This window comes from Festucalex cinctus, chromosome 3 (assembly GCF_051991245.1).
Source record: "Festucalex cinctus isolate MCC-2025b chromosome 3, RoL_Fcin_1.0, whole genome shotgun sequence".
Lineage (NCBI taxonomy): Eukaryota > Metazoa > Chordata > Actinopteri > Syngnathiformes > Syngnathidae > Festucalex > Festucalex cinctus.
In genome coordinates, this window is record NC_135413.1 from 15,248,764 (window position 1) to 15,275,092 (window position 26,329).

At 42.1% G+C, this 26,329-nt stretch overlaps 1 long non-coding RNA gene across 1 annotated transcript; it reads left to right on the forward strand.

The window, feature by feature from the left end:
- Positions 1-23,051: 23,051 nt before the first annotated feature.
- Positions 23,052-25,104, forward strand: LOC144016698 (uncharacterized). Its single transcript, XR_013282980.1, has 3 exons — positions 23,052-23,313; positions 23,727-23,957; positions 24,229-25,104. It is a non-coding gene; the product is annotated as an uncharacterized LOC144016698 (long non-coding RNA).
- Positions 25,105-26,329: the final 1,225 nt, after the last annotated feature.

Consider the following 26,329-nt stretch of genomic DNA (forward strand, 5'->3'; position numbering starts at 1 on the left):
CTTGCAGTGATGTGGAGGAAACAAAATATACCTGTCATCCTGGGAGCGGACCCGTCGGCTTGGACGGGCCTTGGGGGTTCGTGCCCGCCCTGACATTGAGTTGTGCCCGCCCTGGCTGTTTTAAGATGCCTCATCAACCAGCCATTCTTCTAACCTTGCTCTCGCAAGATGAATTCTAGCGGTATTTGTGAGTTCACAAACTCCGGAGAATACATCTTGTACCGAGCCCGTTGATTTCCAGTGTTCGGACCAATCACAGAGCGACATTGTGTTTGGGGCGTGACATGCAACTGTGACGAAACCAGGAAGCCATCGCCGACGGTGGGGCAAATAGACAAACCTAACATGGACGAATGGACGTTGCAATTAATTCTGTTCTCGCAGAATTACTCACCGTTTCCTTGTTTAATGAAACAGCAAGAGGCGCTTCGTGCATTTCTAGCTGGTAAAATGTTTGTGCTTTTCCTCCCCTTCGACAAGAACGAAGACATTTTCATCCGTGGCCGTGATTGGTTAAAAGAAATGTGTAGAATGATGCATCATCATCCAATTAGCTTCAATTATTGTACAGAGTGTCCCGCCTTTCCCGAGCAAATTACCATTGAGCGGTACCAGATGGATATTGCAGAGAACTCCCTTGAGAGAAGCGCAATATCAATCGGCTTATTGCCAGGTTACTATTCTTCCCATCAGTCACATTAACTTGCACCTTCTGTTTCAAGTTGTTGTGTGCTGAAGGGTTGGATCCCAAAGCGCAGACGCAAATAAGATTGTATCTATTTATTTACATTGAGAGGCAGAAAAACAAAGAGAGCTGCACACAGGACAGTGAGCAATAATCCGGCAACCACACACATTTCTCAGACCCTTATATAGACAGTCAATCAATCTCATTGTTTGTGGCTAGACATGTGAGTACCAGTACTGACATGGAATTCTCTGATTGGCTGTTGACCCCGTAACACGATTACAGATTCTTCACATCATATACATCACATAATATTACAGATCGTCCTAGACATCACATAGCATTAAAGATTCCTGACATCACATAGTCCAGACTTCATATAGCCTAAAACTAGTTGAAACTGGATGCTGTTACATCAATACCAAAACAGACACGTAACGGGTCGTGAACTCTGGAGCACGGTCATGAACTCTACTCAAACTTAACCCAGGCGTGACCCCAGACATGAGACAAGGCCCAAACATTACTCCTGCATGACTCAAGTCATGACACAAGTAAACCATGGTGTGCCAGCCAACCACATACCTCCTTTCAAGTTTGGCTTTGATTGACAGCTAAGGCTAGCCAATGACAATTGGGATTGGGAGGGGCTTGGTGGGGTTATGCTGCATTCGAGGATGGTCGTAAGTCGTATATGTCCTAGTTGTTTTTTCCCAGTTCCGACCTGAAAGCATTCGAGGCGAAGGTAAACAACCAAAATGGCGCATAGTGGTACATTGTTTTTTGTAATTTTTTTTATTTTGGCTCTTAAAACTCATTTTGACCTCCATCAAACTTGCCTTCTCGTAATTTTGCTTCATTTATTGTTTTTATCTTGTTTCGTAAGCATTCCATACAGTTCAGTAGTTCACCGTATAATTTCATGCAGGGAGATATCGGCATACTGTCACGTATGTTGCGTTACGTGAAGTTATGTCGAATATATATGAATGAAGAAAGCTCTCTAGTTTTTTACCGAATTGTGTTTTAGCATTCACGATATGTGTTTCCATAGGGGTTGCCATTGTAGCGTGACGTCACATTGAAGTTGGTAGGTGGTGGTCGGAAGGGCCGTAGGCACACACTGGCAGCCACACTTCTGTCAGCCTGCCCCAGGGTAGCTGTGGCTACCTAAGTAGCTCACCGCCACCAGAGTGTGAATGTGCGAGTGCACGAATAATGTATGCATTGTGAAGCGTCTTTGAATGTGCAAAAACGCGCTATATGAATCTGATGCATTATTATTATTATTATTTTTATTATCTCCTCATTCTGATACCAATCTATGTTAGCTCCTCATCCACCATGGCAGCCAGATTTTGTTAGATATGTGCATGTTTTTGCGTATGTGTGTGTGTGTGCCTGTTGGAAAATGTAAGTTGTGGGAAGTAGTGTTCAAGTGGATCTGAGTGTTTAGGAAGTTGCCATTAGGACACAAAGCAGATACATCTGAGGTGCACTAATGACCTTAAATGGTTGTGTGTTTGGCAAAACTCAAGGGACATATGTATACATACAAATACATGGATAGTTCTTCAAAACAGATTTTTACAAGGTTTATAGTAGTGTGTATGTTGGCGACTCGTGGAGGTTTTGGGAGCTGTGTGTCCTCATTTTAACTTTAATGTAGGGTGGACCATCTGTCATTGCACTTCCATTAATCAAATACGCACATTCGTACCGAGATTATTTTCAGTGCGGTACTTCCGTTATGTAACCAAGAGGAAATTTGGCACGTGAAAATCTTTGTTGAAATAATGACTGTTTTATGGTCTAATGGGTGAAAGACACATTTGGCTTGAGTTGTATGAGACACATTATACTGTATAGACAAACGTATTTGGCCACCTGATCACTGAACCCACAGAGAGTGAAACGGGAAGAAAATGTGGCGTTCATCCCAACACTCTCCTCTACTTGGAAGACCTTTCTTGGAATGTGTCTGTGGAAATTTGCCTCCATTTATACAGAAAAAACATTTGTAAGGTCAAATAGATGGCTCATCCAAGCATGTACTTTCAGTACTGTATAGACCTTGCTTTGCACACTGAGGCGCAGTCACGGTGGAATAGAAAAAGGTCTCGTAACTGTTTCCAACATGTAATCTTATATTGGTTGACTAATCCACTCATTAAGAAACGGGTCTGAAATCAACAGTTTAGCTATATAATGTACTTTAGTGACAGTATCTATGTATCGTATCTTAGGTACAGTAGAAGTTGATCACGCTCTAATCTGTCTGGCTAGCCTCAAATTTGTTCCGCTTGTAAAGGCAAATTTCACAGATGAATTGTTTTTTGTTGTTGTTGTTGTTGTTGTTTTTCAAACAGTCCTTGTTTCAGCTCCTTCAACTTTTGGATTATGTGTTACCAAGAAAAACAATCCAAGGAAAAAGTAAAACACACACACCGGTAGTCTTTCAAGTAAGTTTTGTGAGGTACGCTGACGTACCACGCTATATTCTCACCTTATGTGATGTCACGTTCAATTGTATTGTTGACTGTGCAGATTGAAAAAGTTTCGTGTTCTCGATTTTACCAAAAGCATTGAGATATGCAGACGATGGGTATATATGGAGGTGTACAACCTAAAGTAATTTTTTTCCCCCCCAATGGAACTGTTCCATTGGTCCCAGAATGCAAATGGTCTTGCCCAACCATTCCCAATATCATACGTCAGTCTCCATGAAGCAGAAAGTAACTGTTGGACACACACAAACATGACACTTGACAAATTTTCCGCTGAAACAGTGCCCCGCCCCCCCAATAAGCTGAATAGAATTTCTCACACTCTCCCTCATGTTCATCAGGCCATCTGAGCATGCTGGAGGTCAGACTTGTAATGCAGCAGGATCTGCCTGTAACTTCCTGTTGCCTTTGCATAGGATTTCCATTTTGCAGACATATATTTGGGTTAGGGGTGGCTCAGTGGTCAGAAGCCCACGTTGGAACCAGCTGCATCCTCCTTCCGCACTTGCATCCTGGGCAAGCTTTTCAGGTTATGACAATGAAACCAACTTGCCTTTGCTTTGATGTGCTTTTCTTAGTAAGTGGTTTAAACATATACACACATATTCTTGTGTTGTGATGGTTTATCAGCGATTCCCCCCCCCAGAAAGCGGAGTTGTCTCCATCTTGAAATCCTTTTCTAGCGCTAAGGTGAGGGGAGGTGTTGTCTTTTCCATAAGCTCGTGTGGTTCATGACTCTGGATTGTCACATACTTAGAATAGAGTAAGCCATCAAACGCAACTCAGCTGCCAAAGCTAAGTATGAAGTTTCTTTTCATGGCTGCTGTTGCTGGGCTCATGCCACTGTAGCGCGTAAAACATTAACTTCACTACTTGCAGCAGCCTGGTCAACTTATAAAACACCCTCCTCATATTGTCAATGGCCTGTATTCAGAACTTCGAAGTCCCTGCACCTCATCTTGCTGTTATTGAATTGCTTCTTTCTGAATGTAATTGTGAGCATTTGAAATGTTTTCCAACTCCGATTGACTATAAAGCAATCATTGTGATGTGTCCTTTGGCTACATCCCAAGTCCAACATTAGTGCCTGTTGTCCCCCAATTTCCAGCTATTCCCGTCTTTCCACAAATGATCAAGAACAGAAGGAAAATGCCAGAAAAAAAAAATAAAAAATCGAACACAAAATGTAAATGTTTAAACTTTTCCATTCAATTTCCAAATTGGCCAAGACTGGCACGGGGCTGAGAAACAACAGCAGTCCTGACTAAGTCTCGTCTAAATGGTTCCCAGTTGCAGTGTTTTGGTGTAAGCCTTGACATTCAAATAATGAACAGCCCCTGTGTTACACAGGCACACGCACACGCACGCAAGCAGCCTTCGGCATGGAGACATCACGGCCGCAGGGGACACCCTCAGGAAAAAACACATCTTTCTCTCCTTGTGGAGCGGCCAGTGTGACTGGATAGTGGCAGGGGTGCTGGAAGTTGGGCTTGTTTTTACAGGAACCACATGTTTTGGGGATGACTGGTGACTGCGGAGGATCTGTTAACGGAGCTCCCTTCTGACGGCAGCCTCCAGTGGCCACATCAGGACCCAGTGACTTGTACTTTCCCTGATAAAGTGCTTGTTTTTCCCCTGGAAGCTCATGGAATTTAGGCCCCCTCCCCTTACCAGCAAGCTGAGCTGTACGATCTAAGCTGCGGCCCCCCCATTTCCCTTCCCTTCATGAGCTCTCAATAACTCATAAATACTTTCATGGGACCCCATAAGCCATACATTACCAGAACATCGCAAGCACGTATGAACTCAGCAGAGGTTAAACTCTACTTTTTCTTGCCTCTGTAGCCTTTTTTTTGATAGGCCTTTAGTATTTTTTTTCTTTTTTAATGAGGATTAGCACATGTTGAAATTCTTGTTGTTATACACATACACTGTAATGCATTGAATTAGAAATGAGGGGGGGGAAAAACTTGCGCAACATGAGCTATGAAACGTGATACCATAAAGGAAACCCGTCGAATTTGGCTTTATTACTACGTTATAGGCTAGCGGAAAATGTTTCCATATTCCGAACATATTTTGGGGGTGAATAAATTGACCGCAATCCCTTAAACACTGCAATACTTTTGGTGGTATGGCTAGTCAGTATTATCTGCTATGGAAGTAATGCTGATGGGAAGTCAACAATGATTCTTTGTTGTGGTTAAATACCTTGAAATCTGAAGGAAAGTATGTGAGGTGTTTTCATTGATTTTTGGCTAATATATATCTAAATTGCACCCACTTTTTTCCATAATGGGAGAAATGAGAAAAGGCATTTCAATAGATATCATCTGGTGAATATATCTGACAATTAATTTAATCCAGGTTTCCCCATATTGATAGATATCAGCATTTTTTATGTTTGGTATTAGGGATGTAACACTTAGGGCAATATCGTGATATCGTGATATTGAAACTGCCACAATATCGTCGTCGTCATGTTTACAATATTTAAAAGAAACACATCTGTTAAAAAAGTCAGGTTGATTTCCATTTGTGCAGCTCTAGCACCCTCTAGTGGCTAGTTCATTAGTGCAATTTAATTTTCATTAGGGCTGTTTTGGCCTTCTATGTTTAAAATCTATGCTAATTGTCAGATAAAAGGGAACCTAATTTGCTTGTGAAGCGATCAATGTGTGCTTACATTAGCAAGTGCCTCAATATTGTTATTAGAGATTGTAGGTGGTTTATATGCATTGCTGTTATGTACAAAAGCACAATATTGTGCTTTTTTTTTAGTATGAGCTCTATTTTTCTTACAATATTGTGATGCTTTTTATATATTGCCAACTCCCCCACAATATCGTGATAATTATTGTATTGTGACGTTCATATTGTGATAATATCGTATTGTGATGTTTGGATCCCAATTTAGTATGCAAAGGTCTACCATTTTCAGCTATCAGTGAGAATGAAACAAGTGTACATTTTATTTGATTTATGGTTGAGTTGTCCAACATATAACACCCTAGATTATGTCATTTGTGGACGGTCCCTAACATAGACGTTAAGAGACATACATAATCTAGCTCTGATATTGCATATCACTGGTGTGGGGCCGAAAACTCATAAGTCACATTTTGGTAAAATTCATATTACTGTATTCCCTAAATCTATACTAGCAGCCAGTCCATATGTCTGGGTGCTGTTTTTTGTAATTTTGTAATAATCGACCAATCAAAAGTGTTGAAAATGTTTTGCTGTCTTTTATGATGTAATGTCGGTACTTCATGTCCCGGGACGTCTTGAGGACTGCGTGGGTGCACTAGGTCCTCACAACTGTGTGTTTCTCCTTTTGTAAATCTGCAGATATACCTTAAGTGTCTTATCAGGCAGGAGCAAGTCGGCCGTATCAGCCCGGACACAGAAGGCCTTGCCAGGAGGCCTTAGCTCCCCTGGCGGCTTCCCCCAGAGGTTCCCTGCTCGGCACTCATGGGCTACTGTTGGTGGATACGGTATCTATGCATGGCAGGCCTGGGAAAAGGGAATGAGTCAGCTGTGGGGAAAGAAAGAAAGAAAGAAAGAAAGAAAGAAAGGGAAAGACAGACAGACAAGGTTTCAGATAAAGTAGGAACAGAGAGTCAGAAAATGTGTGGAATCAAAGGAGGGATTGAGTAAAGGAGGCTCGTTCAGGGGGAGAGGCAGTTCTCCCTTTCCCCCTTGTTTTTGACGGGCTAGTTGATGTATTTTCTTTGCCTTCTTTTTTTTTTTTTTTTTTTTTTTACGCAGGCAGTGGAGACTGGATTTCCCGAGTGAAACCACCTGGTGTGTTGCCCTCCCTTCCTACCCCATTTTCCACCCATATATGCACTCAATGACCATCTCTATCCCTGGCTGCATGCCAGGTCACCTTGGCAACCCCGCCCCCGTTACAATACGAGAGGAAATATTTTGCCCATTTTTATTATCGCTTTATTTGCTGCTGACTGCGCTCTTTGCTAATGTCTCTGTGTGTGTTCAAATGTGTTTGTATTTTGCTCGACTTTCCCTGTATCCATTTTTGAGGCTTGGAGCTTAACGTACTGTGTGTTCCCCTGCTCAGCACAGTGCCAGAGAACGCAGAGAGTGTGCAGCTTGCTTTAAGTGGAACTTTAAGAGTCGCACAACATGCAGCTGGTCTTTATTACTTCCCCTTCGGTTCATTGAAGCATAATTACATTCTGACTTCATCCCAACCTTAGTATGACCTCTGCTCTCCTGTCAAGACACACTGGCTGCCCCCCACACGCAAACGCGCACACAATCATATATGTCTGGCAGTGCACAAAAAAGTTTTGCACATTTTGTGCATGCACGTGAACGTGAAATGCGAGCGTGCTCGCGGACAGGCGACAGTATCCCGTCTACAAACAGACAGACATTTCGCCTCTGTCTGAGCTGAGATCATACCGCCCAATATAATAGTGTAAGTGAGCCCAAACACAAATTGGGCTCCTGCTGGAAAACTCGAGTCCATGCAAAGTCTTGAGTGCGTGTGGGTGTGTGTGTGCGGGTCTCTGTGGGTGTGTGCGGCTTGCCGGATGGAATTGAGCCCCGGCGACCCCTTTCTTCCCTGCCTCTGTTTTTCCTGCCGTCCGCCGCTCTAATTGGAAACGGTCGCCAATCAGTCACAAACGATGACTCTTTACTGTCACTTTTCCATCCTCCGCCTCTTCTTTGTGTTTTCCTCGCCACTGTTCTTTTCTCAAAGGAGCGGGAGCTTTCTCTTTTTCCCCGCTGTTTGGTGGGGTGATGTTATGGGTTTTCCAGTCATTCGTCGGTGTTGTTTTTTCCTTATTTCCTAATTATCAGACAGGGTTTTCCTCACATCAAAACAGCTGAGCCGTGTTCTTCAGTAGACCAACGCTAAGCAACCCCTCGCCTGCAACTGTAACCCAGGTGTAGTTTTATGTCATGTTGGGTTATTGTCTAAAGGAAACATTCATTATAATGCATTTATTTTATTTACTATGTAATTTTGTCTTTTTTGTACGATGCCCATATATGGTTGCGTTGTCGCATTTTGATATTTTCACGACATGCTCGTGTTTATAACCTCCGCCTTATATTCATATTTTCTTGTTAGGTGAGCAATAATGTGAAAAAAATATATGTTGTTAGTATTGCCATATAACCTACGTAACACATCCATCCATCCATCCATCCATTTTCTTGACCGCTTATTCCTCACAAGGGTCGCGGGGGGTGCTGGCGCCCATCTCAGCTGGCTCTGGGCAGTAGGCGGGGGACACCCTGGACTGGTTGCCAACCAATCGCAGGGCACACAGAGACGAACAACCATCCACACTCACACTCACAAGCACACCTAGGGACAATTCGGAGCGCCCAATTAACCTGCCATGCATGTTTTTGGAATGTGGGAGGAGACCGGAGTACCCGGAGAAGACCCATGCGGGCACGGGGAGAACATGCAAACTCCACCCAGGAAGGTCCGAGCCTGGACTCGAACCGGAGACCTCAGAACTGGGAAGCGGACGTGCTAACCACTCGACTACCGTGCCGCCCCCTACGTAACACAGTTACGTTGAATTGTGTACAATTGTGTTTAAATGAGAATTAGCGACTAGCGATGCTGGTAGCTAATTAGAGCTATGCTAGCGGGCTCTTTACTTTGCATGTATACTATGTGTTGTTTTCTTTTATGATACCGCAGTATTTCATTGTTTGTATATTTTCTGTTGATATCATATTCAATAGGTTGTATTTGTATTAGCATGCTTCATGATAGCACTTGTGAAGTAGCGCAGACCAGAAGGAGAGGCTATCGTGCAGTGAGCGTCTCGTGCTCCATGCTCATGCTGTATAACCTTCGCTTTCTATTCATATTTTCTTGTTAGTGTCATACTGTCATGGAAGTCGTGGCTGCTGCGGAGTGGAGAGATCCTTGAGGAAGAGAGCTGTAGGAGTTACGAATCCGTGCTCATTCACTCCACTTCAAGCAATCATTTACATCTACACAGACGTATAGATATCAGTTCACATCAACACACCTACAGCACATAATAAGAGCTCTTGTCTGTCTTTTATTGGTTACACAACAACTAACCTAAGGTGGGAACGTTGAATTGAGGTTACTAAAGGTTGCGCTGAACCGCGCGGTTGTTTTTGTTACCTTAAAACAACATGCCGCACAAGCAGGCTAAGTGGGTGTCGGGTTCTCTGGTGCGGCAAAGTAGTTGGACATGGGACTGAGGGTACATCGGGGTTGTTTATGGGGTGATGTTGCACTGGGTGGGCTTGTTAAATATCATTAGGGCCTCCTGACGTCACCTGTCGAGTGTTTGGGAAACACAAAATGTCCCTGTGATGTAGCGATGCCACGCAACTCAGCTAACAGCAAATATTTACCAGTACAAAGCCGCGTTGCTGGCAAAGCCAAGACGGCACCCGAGCCAAGTAATCTGCTTGATTATTCTCGGTTTATTCCATAACAGCCATTACAAAGATGTTCCCCCCTTCATCATTTAGTTGGAGGAAAAAACAGACATGTGACTACACTACTGTATGTAAAGTAAGACATATGTGTTCTGTGCCGCGCGCTGACATCACGCGGCTTCTTGTGTTTCCAGAAAGTAACGTCACTCGGTGTTATGAGATCATTATCATACATGGCAGAGATGTGGGGGTACCCTGCCACTGTTCCAATATATCCATCAGGGTTTTCCTCCGTTTGGAAATGAGGTCACTTTTCAAATGGCAACATGAGTCAAACATTAAACCAGCTTGGGTCAACTGCAGGAATATCACCCGCTCTGAAATCACTTACCAGCGGTACAAAAGAGTGAGTGTGTAAGTTAAAATAAGGTCCAAATAAAACAGTTGTGAGAGTGTGGAATGGAAAAGCCTCTGTGAGTGATGTCAGATGCATTTTACACAGGACTGCCTTGGAAGGTCATTGCTTCAGTCATGGAACACACTTGAAGCTCCAAAAAACATTTTAGCACCTCTTCCCCTTCTCAATTTACATTTGGAATTGGAAAGACTTCCGTTACCTTCCTTTTTTGTTGTTATTTTACCTATGCAGGATTCATATTCATGATGCTCTCTTGTGGCCTCCTCCACTTGACGTCTCTGTGAAGATGCTTCTTACCATGTCGGTGTCCACTGCACGCATGTCCAAATTTAGCCTGTCACGGTTGGCTGATCATTTTTGATGGCGCTTTGTTACTGCTGCTGGTTACTATCAGAGGGGAGCAAAGCCACCTTGGGCTGCTAAATGCATCTGTCGTCACTACTGAATGCTGCCTCTTGCTTGTGTTATCTTTTTCTAACCTCTTTGCTTCTTCTATTTCAAGCTACTTACGGCAGCCAAGGCCCATTACTGGGAGAGAGTGTAAAGGCAGATTTATATGTCTGCGTCAGGATGTTGCAGGAGCTCTGGCGCTATTGTGCCTCTAGTCATGCGCAAGCGAGAGACCACGCAGGGTTTATTCTTTTAGACCAGGGGTTCCCAAAAGAAAATTCATCAATGTTTTTTAAAGGGGTCAACTTTGGCCCTATACTTAAAGAATTTCTTTTTGCGTATCGATCAATACATTCTTAAGGTATAGAATCACAATACATGGAAAACGTATTTACGCAAATATACATCACTTCTGCTTTTAACGTTACAGTTTTTCTACCACTCTAATAAAGTAGTCTGTTTCCTGCTTCCTCCAAAAGTGTAATACTTTGCTGCGTCGTTTGTTTTTGTTTTGTTTGTGTGCGTATTCCCACAGGGTTGCGCTCCAGATGCACGGATTATACATGTGCATATATATATGTGTGTGTATTTTTCCCATAGAGAGAAAATAACGTGAAAACGCTGTGGAGAAATCAATGTATTCACGTTAGTCTTGATATAAGTGGCAAAGTAAGAAGGCCACTGCACATACAAGTAGTTCCTGTCCTCAAAAGAGCGAACAGAGCATGTGCAGAACACAAACTAATGCCTCATTTAGTCAACGTATTCCGACTGCGTTTATATGAAGTATTTGGGTTACAAAAGAAGTAACCCGGGTGTATTATTCAGGGGATTTAAAAAACAGAATTAGAGCATATATATATATATATATATATATATATATATATATATATATATATATATATATATATATTCCATCCGGTGGTCATATAACTAAGTTATAGTCAGTAAAACCAATATAAAATTTGATCGACGTTGATTTGCACACTATTTACTGATGCTCCATGGTGGTGGGACAGCTTGCTTGACTTGTCTTCACAACACTCTGGTTTGCCTTTTTGCAGTTTTTATTGCCTGCGACATTCGGACTGTCTCAGAAAATTAGAATATTGTGATAAAGTCCATTATTTTCTGTAATGCAATTAAATAAGCAAAAATGCCATACATTCTGGATTCATTACAAATCAACTGAAATATTGCAAGTCCTTTATTATTTTAATATTGCTGATTATGGCTTACAGCTTAAGAAATCTCAAATATCTCAAAACATTAGAATATTTCCTCAGATCAAGTTAAAAAAAACAAAACAAAACCCATAATCAGCAATATTAAAACAATAAAAGGCTTGCAATATTTCAGTTGATTTGTAATGAATCCAGAATGTATGGCATTTTTGCTTATTTAATTGCATTACAGAAAATAATATTCTAATTTTCTGAGACAGTCCTGTAGTTGCTACCAACATCAAAACAATGTCCCCAAATCATATTCAATATAGATAATTTAAGACGTGTTTAAGAAACCACTAGTTCATTGGGCTGTCACTGTATGAAATGGCACGTACAGTATTAGCAGCTAGCAGCTAGCAACGAGTGCCTGGCTGGCAACAGTAAGTAGTCCGACAGCTATTGCTTGGGTTTCTTTCTTTAGCTCTTTTTCAATGTTGTGGACATCGGCTAGTTTGTAATTCACTCTAAATGTTTAAAGGAAGATGATGTACATTAAATTGCAGTTTGAGGTCTTTTTAATTCTTTAAAAAGCAATACAAGACACTCTAAATACTACTTTGTCTTCATTTATTTTATAAAACAGTATTGCCCTTTAAAAAAATAAAATAAAATCAACTCAAAATGTCAAATATCCTAAGGTATCCTGCATTATATTGCACTTGACATTTTTACATGACAAGACGTTTTCTTAATCTTTTTTTTTTTTTTTTGCCAATCGACGAATCAATCCAATCCATGACTCAAATTCATGATCCTATCCAAAACAAACAATTTTTTTGATCCGTTGCACCACTAGCCAGTATACTAAAAGTAAACTTTAAACGTATATTACTTTGTGGTTTTAAACAAGCCTACTAATAACTCAGTAGAAAAAACAACAACATCATTTTAGTTTGTGTAATCATTGAGAACTAAAAGAAAACACCCTATTTTGAGAAGCTTCATAGTTGACTGGCGTCACAATATCCAGATGAGGGTGTGTACATGTTTGAGGGAAATTTACAGCTTTCCCTATGAAACTGATTTATAAACCTTCACTAAATTTGACAGATTTATCAATTCAAAATTACGACTCACTGTAGTTAATGTGTTAAATTTTCCGAAGTTAAGACTCCTCTTACACCAACTATTTGTGGCAATAAAATTTGACATTAACCTGCACATTTCCTGCAAGTGTCAAAGGCTACCAACCTGCCTGAGCACGTGGGTGAGCGTCGGACAGGCTGCAGGTTGAGGGGCTGTGCGGTGAAAAGCACTTCAATGCAAACTGAATGGGCCATTATGTAAGTGCTTACAACATTGAGAAATTATGTAAATGGATTCGTTGCTACACAACAATTATGCTTCCCCTGTCAAAACATAAACAAGATTTCACAAATGACCAAATGTTCACAATGTTGAAATATGATGAATATAATATGTCCAAGTTTTCCCCTATCCTATGAACAGTGAAAATAACCCTGAAATGAAAATTTCTGGCTTGAACTCCCATTGATTAGGTTGTTTGAAAGATGTGTCAAAAGTTCAAGTAATTCTCAAGTAGTCCGGTTGTGAGTTGGACTTCTTGTTGGGTTTCGACTGTTCGAGGTGACGCGGCGGGGAGGTCCAGCTGTGAGCTATCAATGAACACGGCGTTATCCCACCTCAGGCACCCCTGATGCGTCACTGGCTGTTTGAACTTCGCAGGCTGTTTTTATTTGGTTATGCATCTAAATCATCAGGGGTCAAATAAACTGCTCTGGTGGAGGTAAACAGCCTGAGGGATAGGCTTTTTCCTCTAGGGGCCTCCGGCCGCTGAGCTTCACACATACACACATACGCACGCATACGCGCGCACACGCATACGCGCGCACACGCACAGCCTCCAATCTGGGTGCTGATCGACGCGCTCGCGCCCATTTGGCACTTATCGTACTCAAATGCGTGTTCATCCGCAAACCTACTCGGCAGCTCGGGATGAGCAACAGAGAAAGCGAGCGGATCAAAGCCGGTGAGTGGGATGGATCCTCTGAAATGAATAGTGCTGGGGGATATTGCTTTAACCTTTGTCCAAAGCACTGTGCTCAGGGACCTCCCTGTTTGTTTTAATGGCCCCGAGTTGGGAAGATTCTCTGTAGCCGTGGAAAGGATCCAGACGAGCAAGACAATCACTACCTTTAAGTGGGTGTCTCGTGTCACCAGAGGTCAGTCATTTACACACTGTCTGCATCTACTGCTGTGGCTATTTTAAGGTATTATCTCCAGTAGAATTTAAGATCCTCGAAATCCCCCTCGAAAACATTGCATTCAGATATTTGTAGGAACTAGGTCGGCAGTGCGGTAGTGGGATGTAAACAAAGTATCAATACTTTGTTACTGCACAATCACATAACTCATTCACTGCAGTTGATAGCTATTTATGTCTGAAATATTTATACTTTTAAGCACCGTATTTTCCGCACTATAAGGTGCACCGCATTATAAGGCGCACCTTCAATGAATGACATATTTTAAAACTTTTTCCACATATAAGGCGCACCACATTACAAGGCACACCTTCAATGAATGACATACGGTATTTTAAAACTTTCCATATATAAGGCGCTACAGTTGAGGTTGGGGTTACGTTATGCATCCATTAGATGGTGCTGCACTAAAGGGAATGTCAACAAAGCAGTCAGATAGGTCAGTCAAACTTTATGAATAGATTACAAACCAGCTTTCTGACAACTCAATTAACTCCCAAAATGAATAAACAGCTGTTTTATTATTTTCTCTGAGGTAAAGTATTAGTATTAGCTAGCGATCCAAGATGGCGGGATCTTCTGCGCATGCGCGTCACCGATCGTGCAGGGTCACCGACAACGTCTTGACAGCGAGACCTGTTGCGGCTCAATATTGATCCATATATAAGGCGCACCGGATTATAAGGCGCATGGTCAGCTTTTCAAAAAAATTGAAGGCTTTTAGGTGCACCTTATAGTGCGGAAAACACTGTATTTATTTTTCTGATGACTTTTTACTTTTACTCCCTACATTTGGAAAATATCTATGCTTATTATTTCCTCCTTGATTAAAATATGTTTATGTTTTTTCAACCTCCATATATCGGGACATACCATAAAAAACAAAACAAAAACAAACAAAAAATGTAGAGTAAATATTCTAACTATGGTGGAGCTCTAGATTGATTGAGATTGTGGGGATGAAGAAGAAGAAAAACAAAACAAAACAGGGAGAGTGGCAACATGGGGGCAATAAACCAGGGAGCGACGATGACAATACTGTAAATTTAGATACTACATTCCACATCTATGGCCTTATATTTTGAAGTTGATGGCATTGTCTTAAGTTGAACTAGTACTTCTGATTCTACCAGACTTTTTTTCTTTTCTTTTTTTCACACCCTACTCGTGTTTCCATTCAATTCAAAATTTGTATTTCATTCTCTGCGATTGGCTGGCGACCAGTTGTGCCCCGCCTGCTGCCCAAAACGCCCCCCCCCCCCCCCCCGATACGTAACGAAAAACAAAAAACCTCAAGTAGAGCGTGTGAGTACTAGTGTCACCTCTGCCATAGTGTAGAAGATTGATTAGCAAGAAGTTTCAGGTTGGCTTCAGGGTTGCAATATTCATTATTCTCCCTATGCTTGTCCTTCACCACATACAGTATTTGCTGGTGGGAGTGAATGTCTGTCTCCTTCGGTCTATTGTTACATAGCAATATGAATTGGTTCCGTTTTGTTGGTACTGGTCTTCATAGTTACAACATGGTTCACTTGGGTGTAGATAAACACTCTGCTCTCCATTGATTTGCTCATCAGAAACTGTCACGTTTTACTACAATGCTATGAAGGTATGCACTACTACATTCAAAGCCATTTGTGTGTAATGTCAGCACACTGTTCTGTAATGTGTCACGTTTATCTTCACGCTTGAAAGGCCAATTACACCTTACTGCAGTATGACGCCACGCTATTCATATAGCTGACACCGCATCACACCAACACTCCCAGCAGGGGACACTCAAAACATCCGGATTTACAATTCTTGGTTGCACAATCTCTCAAAGACGGAACAGTGGGCACAGTCTCCAGCAATCAGCCAGATTTGCTACAGAGGGCTGGTAAAATTTGTTTGTTTCTGTAATTCTAACTCAATTGTAAATGATATTGTGTTAGCCGAGCTTCGTGGTGATGGACTGCAACATATTACGTAAACATTTTGTTTACGTTGCTGCATTAGGACCAGAATTCCATTGTAATGTCACATGAGACCCCTTTAATTGAAATACAGCATTAGCGTCAATGATTGTGTTACATAGCTATTTTACATGTCCACCTTATTCCGAATTATGAACAGGTGTTCTGACAAACCAGCATACCCGTCGAAGTAGCATACCTCACACATCTGCGCACGCGCTACGCATGCGCAGTAGGCAATTACGTCATCACGCTGTCGAACTCGTCGGAGCAGCATACCTTGGCTGACAAGTAAGTAAATGTATGCAATAACTGATTATTTAGAACTGCATTTTACTTCGTTTTGTAATTATTTTATATAGTGAAAGTATTTTATTCAGAGAGTAAGTTTTGTTCCGCAGTTAGCGTCGTGGATCACTGTGCGTTATTATTATGGCACAGCGGCAGTTAGATGCTTGTACTGTACTACACTTATTCAAAAACAATTTTGGGGCTTCACTAATGTGTTTTTTCTTCTTATTTTAAGGTGCAATGTGAATTCTGTCTGCGGTGGATACATGCTGAATGTGCAGAATAACGTTTTTAAGTGTAAAAAAAAAATGCAACTTAAATTGCTGACTTGCTACAGCCATCGTAGTTTGGAATCTTTTGAGACGTAGGTTGTGTAGTTTTTGTCACTTGATGTTTTTGTACTTTTAGCAAACTGGCAACGTGTATTGTAGTTTGTACATAAAATATGTTTCATAGTCCTCCTGCATCGGTTTTCATTTTGAATTCAACAATAAAGCTCATTGTTTTCGAGTCTTCTCAAATGTTTCTTTCAAAATTAAGCAATGGTGTTCCAACTGGCAAATTCTCTCACAGCCTGCAAAATCTGTTCAATTAAATCTAGACAATTTTCTGTCATGTAGACAACTATCATACATAATGGTATCGCTGGAGCCAATACAGTATTTTGTTGTTTATAATGTTGCCTTTTACATTAATTAGAAATGACAATTGTGTCACCTAGTGGGCAGTTCGTGTGCAAGTCATTATAATGTGCATTCAGCCTCAGTTTGGTGAGGAAACTCATCCGCGCCTGCATATGGTTTTTGTTTGATTTATTGACAACAGTTTGTTTTGATATATAAAAATGTTTTCGTATGACGACCCTGTGCACATAAGCCTACACCTGAACGCAGCAGTCAGCAAAATGAACACAACGGAATGAGACGCGAAGACTTAAATCATCTAAAAATACAGAAATTCATGCAAATCGTTTGTGGGAGCGCGTTGGCATATTGTCCTCTGAAGTTTTAATGTGGCTCTATAGTTGGCCTTATTTTTTCTTGACTAGTAAACTAAGGCAACAATGTGCTGTGGTTGCCCATTTCAGCCATCAAAACAACATACCGATGTTACAATCAGCCGTCAGAACAGCATGCTCGTGTTAAAACTAACTATACATATGCTTCTTTGGTAGCTCTAGTGTTTTAAATATGCATCTGTGTTTAGCCTAATTGCAGTGTATTATTATCATTTAAGGGATCGTCGTAACGTAGGAATGCTATTCTGACTACGTATGCTAGCCCGATAGAGGCAGCCGTCAGATCAGCATACGGGTATGCTGATCCGACGAGGTATGCTGATCCGACAGAACACCGGATTTCCGGAATGAATCAAACATTTTGCTTGCATGGAAACTGTAGGCTACATGTTTATTGCTTTCTATGACATTTACAGACTTTACCAATGTGGGAATGCCACTTATTGCAGCTTTAGCTTCCTTCTAATGTGCAGGGTAGTAGGACGACATAAAAAAAGAGGCCAGCAACAATGTACTTGCATTTATTTTACGAACTGCTGCTTCTAATGTGAGGCAATGAGCAAGCTCAAAACGTCTGAGGTGAATCAGTAACTACAGAATAATAAAGTTGTTCACATTTTTTAAAAGACGTTGGACATAGTCCTTTTTTTTTTTTTTTTTTTTTAGCTAAAAGCAGACGTAGTAGCCACTCCAATTCCCACTGCATGTTTACTACGTTACCGGTCGAGGCAGTCCAACGCTTGATGTAAACAGTCTTCGCCACTTGATGTCATAAAATGCAATCAGTCTGAACAACAACTTATGCGAGCATCTCTACTTCGCTTTCTACTTCAATCCCTGCAAACCTCTCCCAAGGCACTCACTACAGTTTAATGGCAAATGCTTGCCGTCCATAATACAAACAAAATATCGCTGCCACCATTCTAATCATCTCAGAGGTTTCATAATAAATTGTTGCCTTCCATACATAGAAAAATCGTGGCGTGCTCTATGTCCACAAAATGAAATGACTCGAGGTTGGCTGATGAGATGTTTCAAATGAAGATTCTCAGTGACATCTGGAACATGGCCAGTTATAGTCTAGACTCTTGTTCATCTGCAACTGTCGCTCGGTGTATGTACTGTAACCGTCGTTATTCAAATTTTGCTTGCAACGCGAAGCAAAAGTCGACCAAGTAACGACTTGTAACCTGAACAACTTGTAAGTCGGGGTACTCGAAAGTTAAAGGGCCGTTGTACTAGCAGCCCTTGTGGCGGGTGTTCTTATTGACATCTTTTTGCTCTCTTGAACACACAAGGAGCACGGTGCTGAACATTCATCATGATGAGCGTGCCTTTAGTGGGTACTGTACAAAATAAAATTAAAATGTTGAACTGCTGCCTTTTTCAATGGTCAGTGTGATATTCTTGGCAACGTGAGGCCGTTTGACAATTCGCTGAGGCAGATGTAAGAAAGTGTTTTATTTCAAGGGTAGATCAAAAGTCCCTTCACGCTGCGTCTACCCACATCTAGGATTATATTAGGATTTATTTGTGTTGGGCCGATCCACTTCACAGGGAGGCCCGGCCATCAACAAATCCTCTCCACCACTCCCTGTTTTGATCGAAATCTGCACATGAATCTGGATTCTGGATGCACATCAAACTGCTCAGGTCTGTTATGCACTTATCACAGTGGGCGCAGCTCTGTTCTTCACCGGCGTTGAAAGGTCCCATTGTATTGCGTTGGAGCCGGCCGCTGGCAGATGTTGGCTAGTTATGGCCGATGCTTCCTCTCCTCTCATCACCGTCTGTGTCACTGCCCTCCCATTCAGGCCACTGGAAGGATGTTGTGAAAGCACACGATTGCACATGCACGCACGCAAGCCTGCTATCGTTTGCCGGACCAGATGCTTCATTTGGAGTGATTTCATGTTTTGAATGGGAGTAAGCAATATTCCGGCTTCCTCTCACGTCTTTGCTCAGAATCTTCTCACAAGCACTGCTCATCGTCGAAAACCTTGACAGTGTTTCAAGCTTTTTTTTTTTTCACGTCATAAACAGCAGCTGACCCCTGTAGCGTAAAAAAAAAAAAAAATGGAGGCAAGGAATAGGACGGCGGGTGGGGGTGTTAGCGAGAGTGGGTGGTTGGAAAAACAAGCTGTAAGTGCAGCAAAGGCCAATTTTTTTTTGACTCGCGCAGAGTTCTCTCTCACCGTCGTACTAATAATCAGCCTGTTCCCTGCCCCTTTCTGCTGGGCCTCCCTCCATCAGTACACGCACAGCTGCACTGCAGCACCCATCAGGCAGGCTGGGGCCAGGCGGGGCCGCAAAGGGAAGAACGAGAGCGCATTTAAGCAAAGGCCCATCCTGGATGTGGACAGACGTATAGTGAGAAGATAAAATACTGCTCCTTGATGACAAGGAGAGGTGCCATTTTATGATCTGCAAATACAGTCGGTATATCAGTATGCACCCCCCCTCCCCCCATCCCTTCTGTTTTGGAGTAGACAGTTCATGCGGTTATGACTTTGATGTTGGTTTCGCCTGGGTGGGAGTTGATTTGTGGCTGACGTTTCCCTTAGCTCCATCGCGCACATTAAAGAAGACACCCTGCATATGAATAGCAGAACATCATTCATATCTCCTATTAGCCTCTCGAGGCATCGTACGAGATGTGTGGAAGTTTTGAACTCATCCTTCTCCTTGGGGTTTGTAACAAATAATTAGATGGAGCCCATTTTGCTGCTTGAGATAAAAAATGGCACATTTTCCTGTTTGTGGGGCAGCATGGCTCAGTGGTAGAGTGGTGACCTCCCATCCGTGAGGTTGTGGGTTCGATCCACACCCCAGGTGACCATGTCGAAGTGTCTTTAAGCAAGACCCTGGACCCCGGTTTTCTCCCAGTGGACCGGGCAGTGACCTGCATGGCGGCAGCCAACCACTGGTGTATGAATGTGTGTGAATGGGTGAATGTGAGGCTGTGCAAAGCATTTGGGCAGCTTATTGTGTAGATAAAGTGCTTTTAAAAAAGCAGTCCATTTACCATTTTTTGCTAGAGCAAATGTAGTTTACCGTGTTTGGGAATTTGGTAGACCACCGTGCACCTCACAGGTGTCATGTCTCAGTTTTGGGGGGTTGAGTTTAGTTTAGTTTTGGGTGTTTATGTTGTCTTTTGTCCGGTTTTGTCTCCCCTAGTCTCGTCATAGTTAACCTCGTCCACCTGTGTGTGTTGCCTCTCACCGTATGTGTTGCTAATGGGTGCCCACTGCCTGCTGTGTTTCCCAGGTGTGTCTTGTTAGTGTCTCGTTACTGTTGTATTTAGTGAGTGGTGTTTGTTCATGCGTTGTGGGAGCATTGTCTTGTCTTGTCTTGTCCTGTCCTGTCTAGTTGAGATGTGCTAAGCCATGCTAGTAGTGTCAAACTAAAGGGTCTCCACGTTTCCTCAAGTATCCACGATTACTCAAGTCTCAAGTCTCCACATCTCCTACAGTCTCCACGTCTACCGCAGTCTCCACGTTTACTCCAGTCTGCACGTCAATCCAAGTCTGTCCACATCAACTCAAGTCTGTCCACGTCAACTCAAGCCTGTCCACGTCAACTCAAGTCTGTCCACGTCAATCCAAGTCTCCACGTTCTGCTAAGCTATGCCATGCCAAGTCTATCCACGTCATGCCAAGTCTGTCCACATCATGCCCAGTCTGCTCACGTCCTGTCCAGTCATTTATTTAGTCATTAAAAGTAAAGCTCCATATATTGTCCTTCTTTTTGTCTCCCTGCCATGTTTCTCTGCTATTGGCTCCATGTCCCCACCATCCACTCCATCCTCGCTCCACACCATAACAACAGGCGCATATTAGGCAGGGTGTTGTGCTGTTGGCAGTGATGTTACTGACTGTTATCTTGGGATTTTTCGTCACAGTTCTCACAATGTTTCTGTCATTAAGGGCTCTTGATACCCTTGGCTGACCTGTTTGATGTCTGTTGTTCAGTACAGCAGTAGTCTCTTTCTTTCTTTCTTTCTTTCTTTCTTTCTTTGCTTTTCTACCATAAAATGTTCCCTTGTCTAAGGCTGCGTTCAGACTGCAGGCATATCCGACTCCAATTGGATTCCTCCTCAATAATAATAATAATGGACACTATATAGTAGTATCATACTATTTTTTCAAAAAGTGTTTATTAGTTGTAGATGCTACTACGGGCATCATATTTACTTCCATCTGCTGTGATCATAGTGCATCGTGCTTCAGTTTGATAAAGCTGCTCTTGAAAGTTGAAAACCACTTAAAGCAAGAGTTAAAACTGGTTGACTGCCCTATGGCGGCTTGATAACTTAACTTTCAGGAGGAAATGAGAGAGAGACAAGCTCACAACAGGAGCTGGAACAACCACATTTCCTAATTATTAATATTGGTTTTCAAAGAAATCTAAACACTCTCAGAGGATAAAGAAGAAGGGGGTAGGAAGCAGGTAGATTATCTCCACCTATATTTTTTTTTTTTGGTTCGACTAACCTGTCAACGTGTGAGAGATGGATGAAAAAAAAAAAAACAGAAGGGGCCTTAGTTATATTTACAAATATAAGCTGAATGAAACACTATCTTTATAGCGGGGTTACAGCAAGAACTTGAACTGCCGCTTTGGCTGTAGCTAAAAAAACATCCTCAGCTCTGAGCATGTCGTTTTCATTCAGACTCTTGTTTTCTTTCAGTTAAAAGCGAGCTGCCCTGCCCAGCTGGCTAGTGGTGGACACACAGTCACACAATGTCCAGCCACTTGCAAAACACACTGCAACACACATATGCCCTGCATGTCTTTAAGACAGGTCCCAAGTGCACCGCAAATAACGTCATGCAGAAGGAGATACCGGTGTAGTAGTAAATAGCAGTCGAGAGGTGTTTCAACAATAACAGTGCTCTGAAATCAGAGGGATAACAACAAGATTTCCCTCAGTGAGGGGATGTTTTTCTCACCGGCCCATTGAGAAACACTATTGTAGTGATGGGATAAGTTGTCGCATTAAGCCAGTTGTGTACAACCCGGAGGTCCATCTTGCATCAATTAAAAGCTCCGAGGTGTATGGTTTTGATTAGGGGGTCTTAGCAAAACCAAGTTGATTCCTTTCTTAATGAAAACCACCAGAGACAGACTGAGCAGTACTAAAAAGTGTTTAACAAAGAATAATAGGTGAACAGGGAAGGTATCCTGCTCTCGCTCATCCTCTTCCCCCCACCGTTTATTTCATTGACATGCCAGAGAGGGACTCCAAACTTGGAGGGCTGCAAAGGGTGGTTGAGGTGAAGGGTTAAAGAAATCAATCTACTAAAAATGCTCTACATTTTTATTACTGGATCTCTCTTCCTACTTGTGTTTGCCATCCTGTGTGTTACAATTCTGGAGAGCCGTGATTCCCTTCTAAGGGGCTCGACACACGGGAGGTGACGTCGCTTGCTTTCCCTTCATTTCCTATGAAAGCAAGGCGACAAGGCGAAAGTCGCCTTCCTCCCTCCCCCTCGGCGACACTCGACATTCGTGCATGTGAAAAATTGCGTGCGTACACGCGTAGGTCCGCAACTCGATACTAGAAAGTTGAAACATGTTCAACTTTTGTCTATTCGCAGAGGCTGTCGCTGAGGCTTCAACCAATCAGCGACGATTTAATTGTCGAGCCAATGAACGCAGGGCATGCTAGACAGTGCGATACACGGCAAAATGGGAGGATCTAATTTTAGCAGTGTCTGACCATCCAGTTTTATTTGATACTTCACGCAATGATTTCCGTGACGTGGACAGGACACTTAGCAACAAAAGTTCAGTTAATTCCAGTAATACATTGTGAATCTTCATCCTCGAACTATGTAGTGCAGTCCGTTTGCAATGATTCCCTCCAATTCAATAGGTCGCTTGCACATGTCGTCACTTCCGCCTCGGATTTCTCGTAGTCGCCATGCTGGGTGGCCTCCATTTACGTAGCGATTCGGTCTAACACGTATCTATCACGTTTGTTTTCTGCGTTTAAAATGGTACATTGTTGCTACATCGTTGGCTGTTCGAACAAAGCCAAGGGGGAAAATGGTCGGTCTTTTTTCCGAATTCCGAAAATAATTAGGAACCAGGGCCTGGAGACAGAGGAGTGCGGACTCCGGAGGGAAGTCGTTACTTTGGGCTCGTGTGTGCAGCGATCACTTTGTGAGCGGTAAGCTTGTTTACCTTTATTTTATGCATGAGGATTAATAACGTTTCGACCGCCCATATATGGGCAAGTTGCTTATGTTTTGGATTCATGAGCAAGCAAGTTCGGTAGTACAAGCTGGCTAGCGGACGTTAGCCGAAAGCTAACATCGAACATTTTCACCCAAGTAGTGCCAGTGCAAAGTGTTTACTGCTGAAATTGGATTGATTAGTCTTGGGCTTTTAATGCCGATAACATGTTTTTTGGTGGCAAAATGTAAACTTGGAAAAAAAAGAGACAGAAGGGGCTGATGCAAGAAAACAGACCCCCGGTAGCCTACACATCATGCTAAAGAACTTATTCACGGCCACCCTACTGCGGTAAAATAACCAGTCTTTCCATATTTTATTTGTTTATATATTTGTTTATTTTAACAGGTCGCCCTGCGCCCGTTTTTCTGTCCAATCATCCCGACTGGGCTCCAACATCAAAGTTGGGTCCCAAGTTACAACATCTATGTCTCAGCCCAGTCGGTGCCAAGATATGAACGTGCACAGGAGAGACAAGCAAAGAAAAGACGACTCGAAGTGGCAGAGATTGTTGCAGTTATGCAGCCAGATGGCTCCAGTAACCTGTACCCTCAAGTACTGCTGACATCATTGACTCTGGTATGCCACTCAGAATTCATTACATGATATATTGTATGCATGAGTGAATGTATGTGTTTGTTTGTGTGTGTACACGCACCTTATATTTTAGAGACATTTGGAAGTGTTTATAGAAATAAGTATTTGCCTGTAGCAATGTTCATACATTAAAAAATGCAACAAAATGTGTACATTTCTTTTACACTGACAAAAAAACTATACTACTTTACTATATTAAACCTATTACTGGTACCGTATTTTTTTGTGATTTTTTATTTATTTTTTTCTTTAGGGATCTCATGCCACACCGACTTGATTGCCAATGACATGATGGAAACGAAGGCGAGCATCAAAGCATTGGAGGAGGACAACATGCGACTGTTTGTTTGGCGCTAATAAAGGCAGCGTTTATACAAATTCTATTGTTGGGTTTGTTTACAAAGCTATACATAATACAAATGACAGGATTTGACTCAATGTGCAATATGGTCCCTCTTAAAGTAATGGCATAAATCTCTATTATTTCTAAAAGCACAAAAAATGAAGTGAATAATGATTAGATGTAGTAATTTCAGGGTTAAAAATTGAACTGTTAATTAATGTAGTTTATTTTAGCACAGGTGCCTACCATCCTGAGATGACGGTATGATGTAATGTTGATGGGGTACGCAATGACTTTCATTATGCTATGTACAGAGGAAAAAGTTGCTCTCTTTTAAATTTGTTTAATGTAAGACAAGTACCAGTACTGTGTTACAGTTTTCCCAATAATCCTTGTTTCACACTTGTCACAAAACCACTGTCCTTTTGGCAGTCTAGATTGGCACACTTCAAGTGATATCATTTGATTTTACAATCTGCTGCAGCACAAAAAACTACTTTATTCCGCATCTTTGAAGTACATGAGCAAGTGGTAGGTGACAGCGGCTGAGCAGGAACACTGGAAGTCCACTGCTGATCTAGTAAATGCTCTCCCGAGCAGTTCAGGTAAGGAGGGGATTTTGGGAAAAAAAACACTCTGGCTTTTCCAACTGGCCAAAACGAGCGATCTGGGTGGACTCGCTCAATCACACTTTGTCCACACCACAAAGTCGCAGAAGTCCGTCCAGTTAAACTCATCTGTGCCTGAATCTGAAAATATTACAAACATTGTAATGAAAATATGAAACATAGAATTAAATAAGAAACAACAAAAAGTAAAGCCATACATACCTGGTAATAATATTGGTGTTGTCGTGACAAGTGATGGGAATTGTTGCCATCTGGCACCAGACAGAAATTGGGTGTTGTGACAGCCTCCTTAACCGTGAGATCATAAGAAAAGCGGTCAGTATGCTCAGTAGTTACCATGAACACGTTTTATTGTACTGGAAACTGAAACTAAAAATACGTCCTCTGAGAGTGGTTAACCTTAACCATTTAGAATAAGTTGATTAAGTAACATGTAACCAGTGAAAGGGTAGCATTAAATTTAATTAAGCCACGGGGAGGCTGTGCATAGTTATTTTTTTATTCTTATACGCTCTGCCATATTTGCCTGTTATAAAATTGTTAGAAAAACCACATCAGGTAAACCTAGCTGTGCATGTAAACACAATGATAACAGGAAGCCTGAGAACAAATCAACATTTTTGTGTGCAGAATTACCAACACCATGTGGTTTACTTACGTGCAACAGCAACCGTTTCTTCTGATGCGATGTTAAAGTTTACACTCTGTATCCACCCGCTTACAAAATAATTGTAAGCCTCCAGGGATTTGTTGGCGTGTTATGGAGCATGTTGTCAACACGAGGTAGGGAAAGATGTCCAGAGAAGTCACATTTGGCCAGCAAGCTTTCTCCGTCAAAAAAAAAATCACCCTTGGTCAGGACGTAATTAGGATCAATCCCGCCACACAGACACCTTCTGCCTGTATCGTTGTTTTTGATCTTCCGGTAAATCGTGAAAATACTGCGAAAATTACATCAGGTTGATAAGCTCTACCGTGTAACTCGCGAGTGTACCTTGTGAACCGGCGGACACCCAATATGGCGCCCGAAGGAAAAACTCCCATGATGCATTACGATGTGCAAGCGACCTATAGCCAATCAAATCTGTTGTCAACAAGCCGCGCTAGAGGGTGACGTCAGACGCTGTCGCAACTGCTTGTCGCTTCCCGTGCGGCGACAAGTACCTCGCCGCCTCCCGTGTGTGCAGTTTGACATGGGCCAAACTTTAATTGTCTGTAGTGATTTGACACTGAACCGTCACTACCATCGCATTTATTACCTCTTGACTGGTGGTGGGTTTTTGTTTGTTTGTTTTTTTCTTTGTTTACATGTTATGTGACCCTCTCACTTGAAATATATATGTTGATTTATTGTGACCACGGGAACTGAATTAAAAGAATTG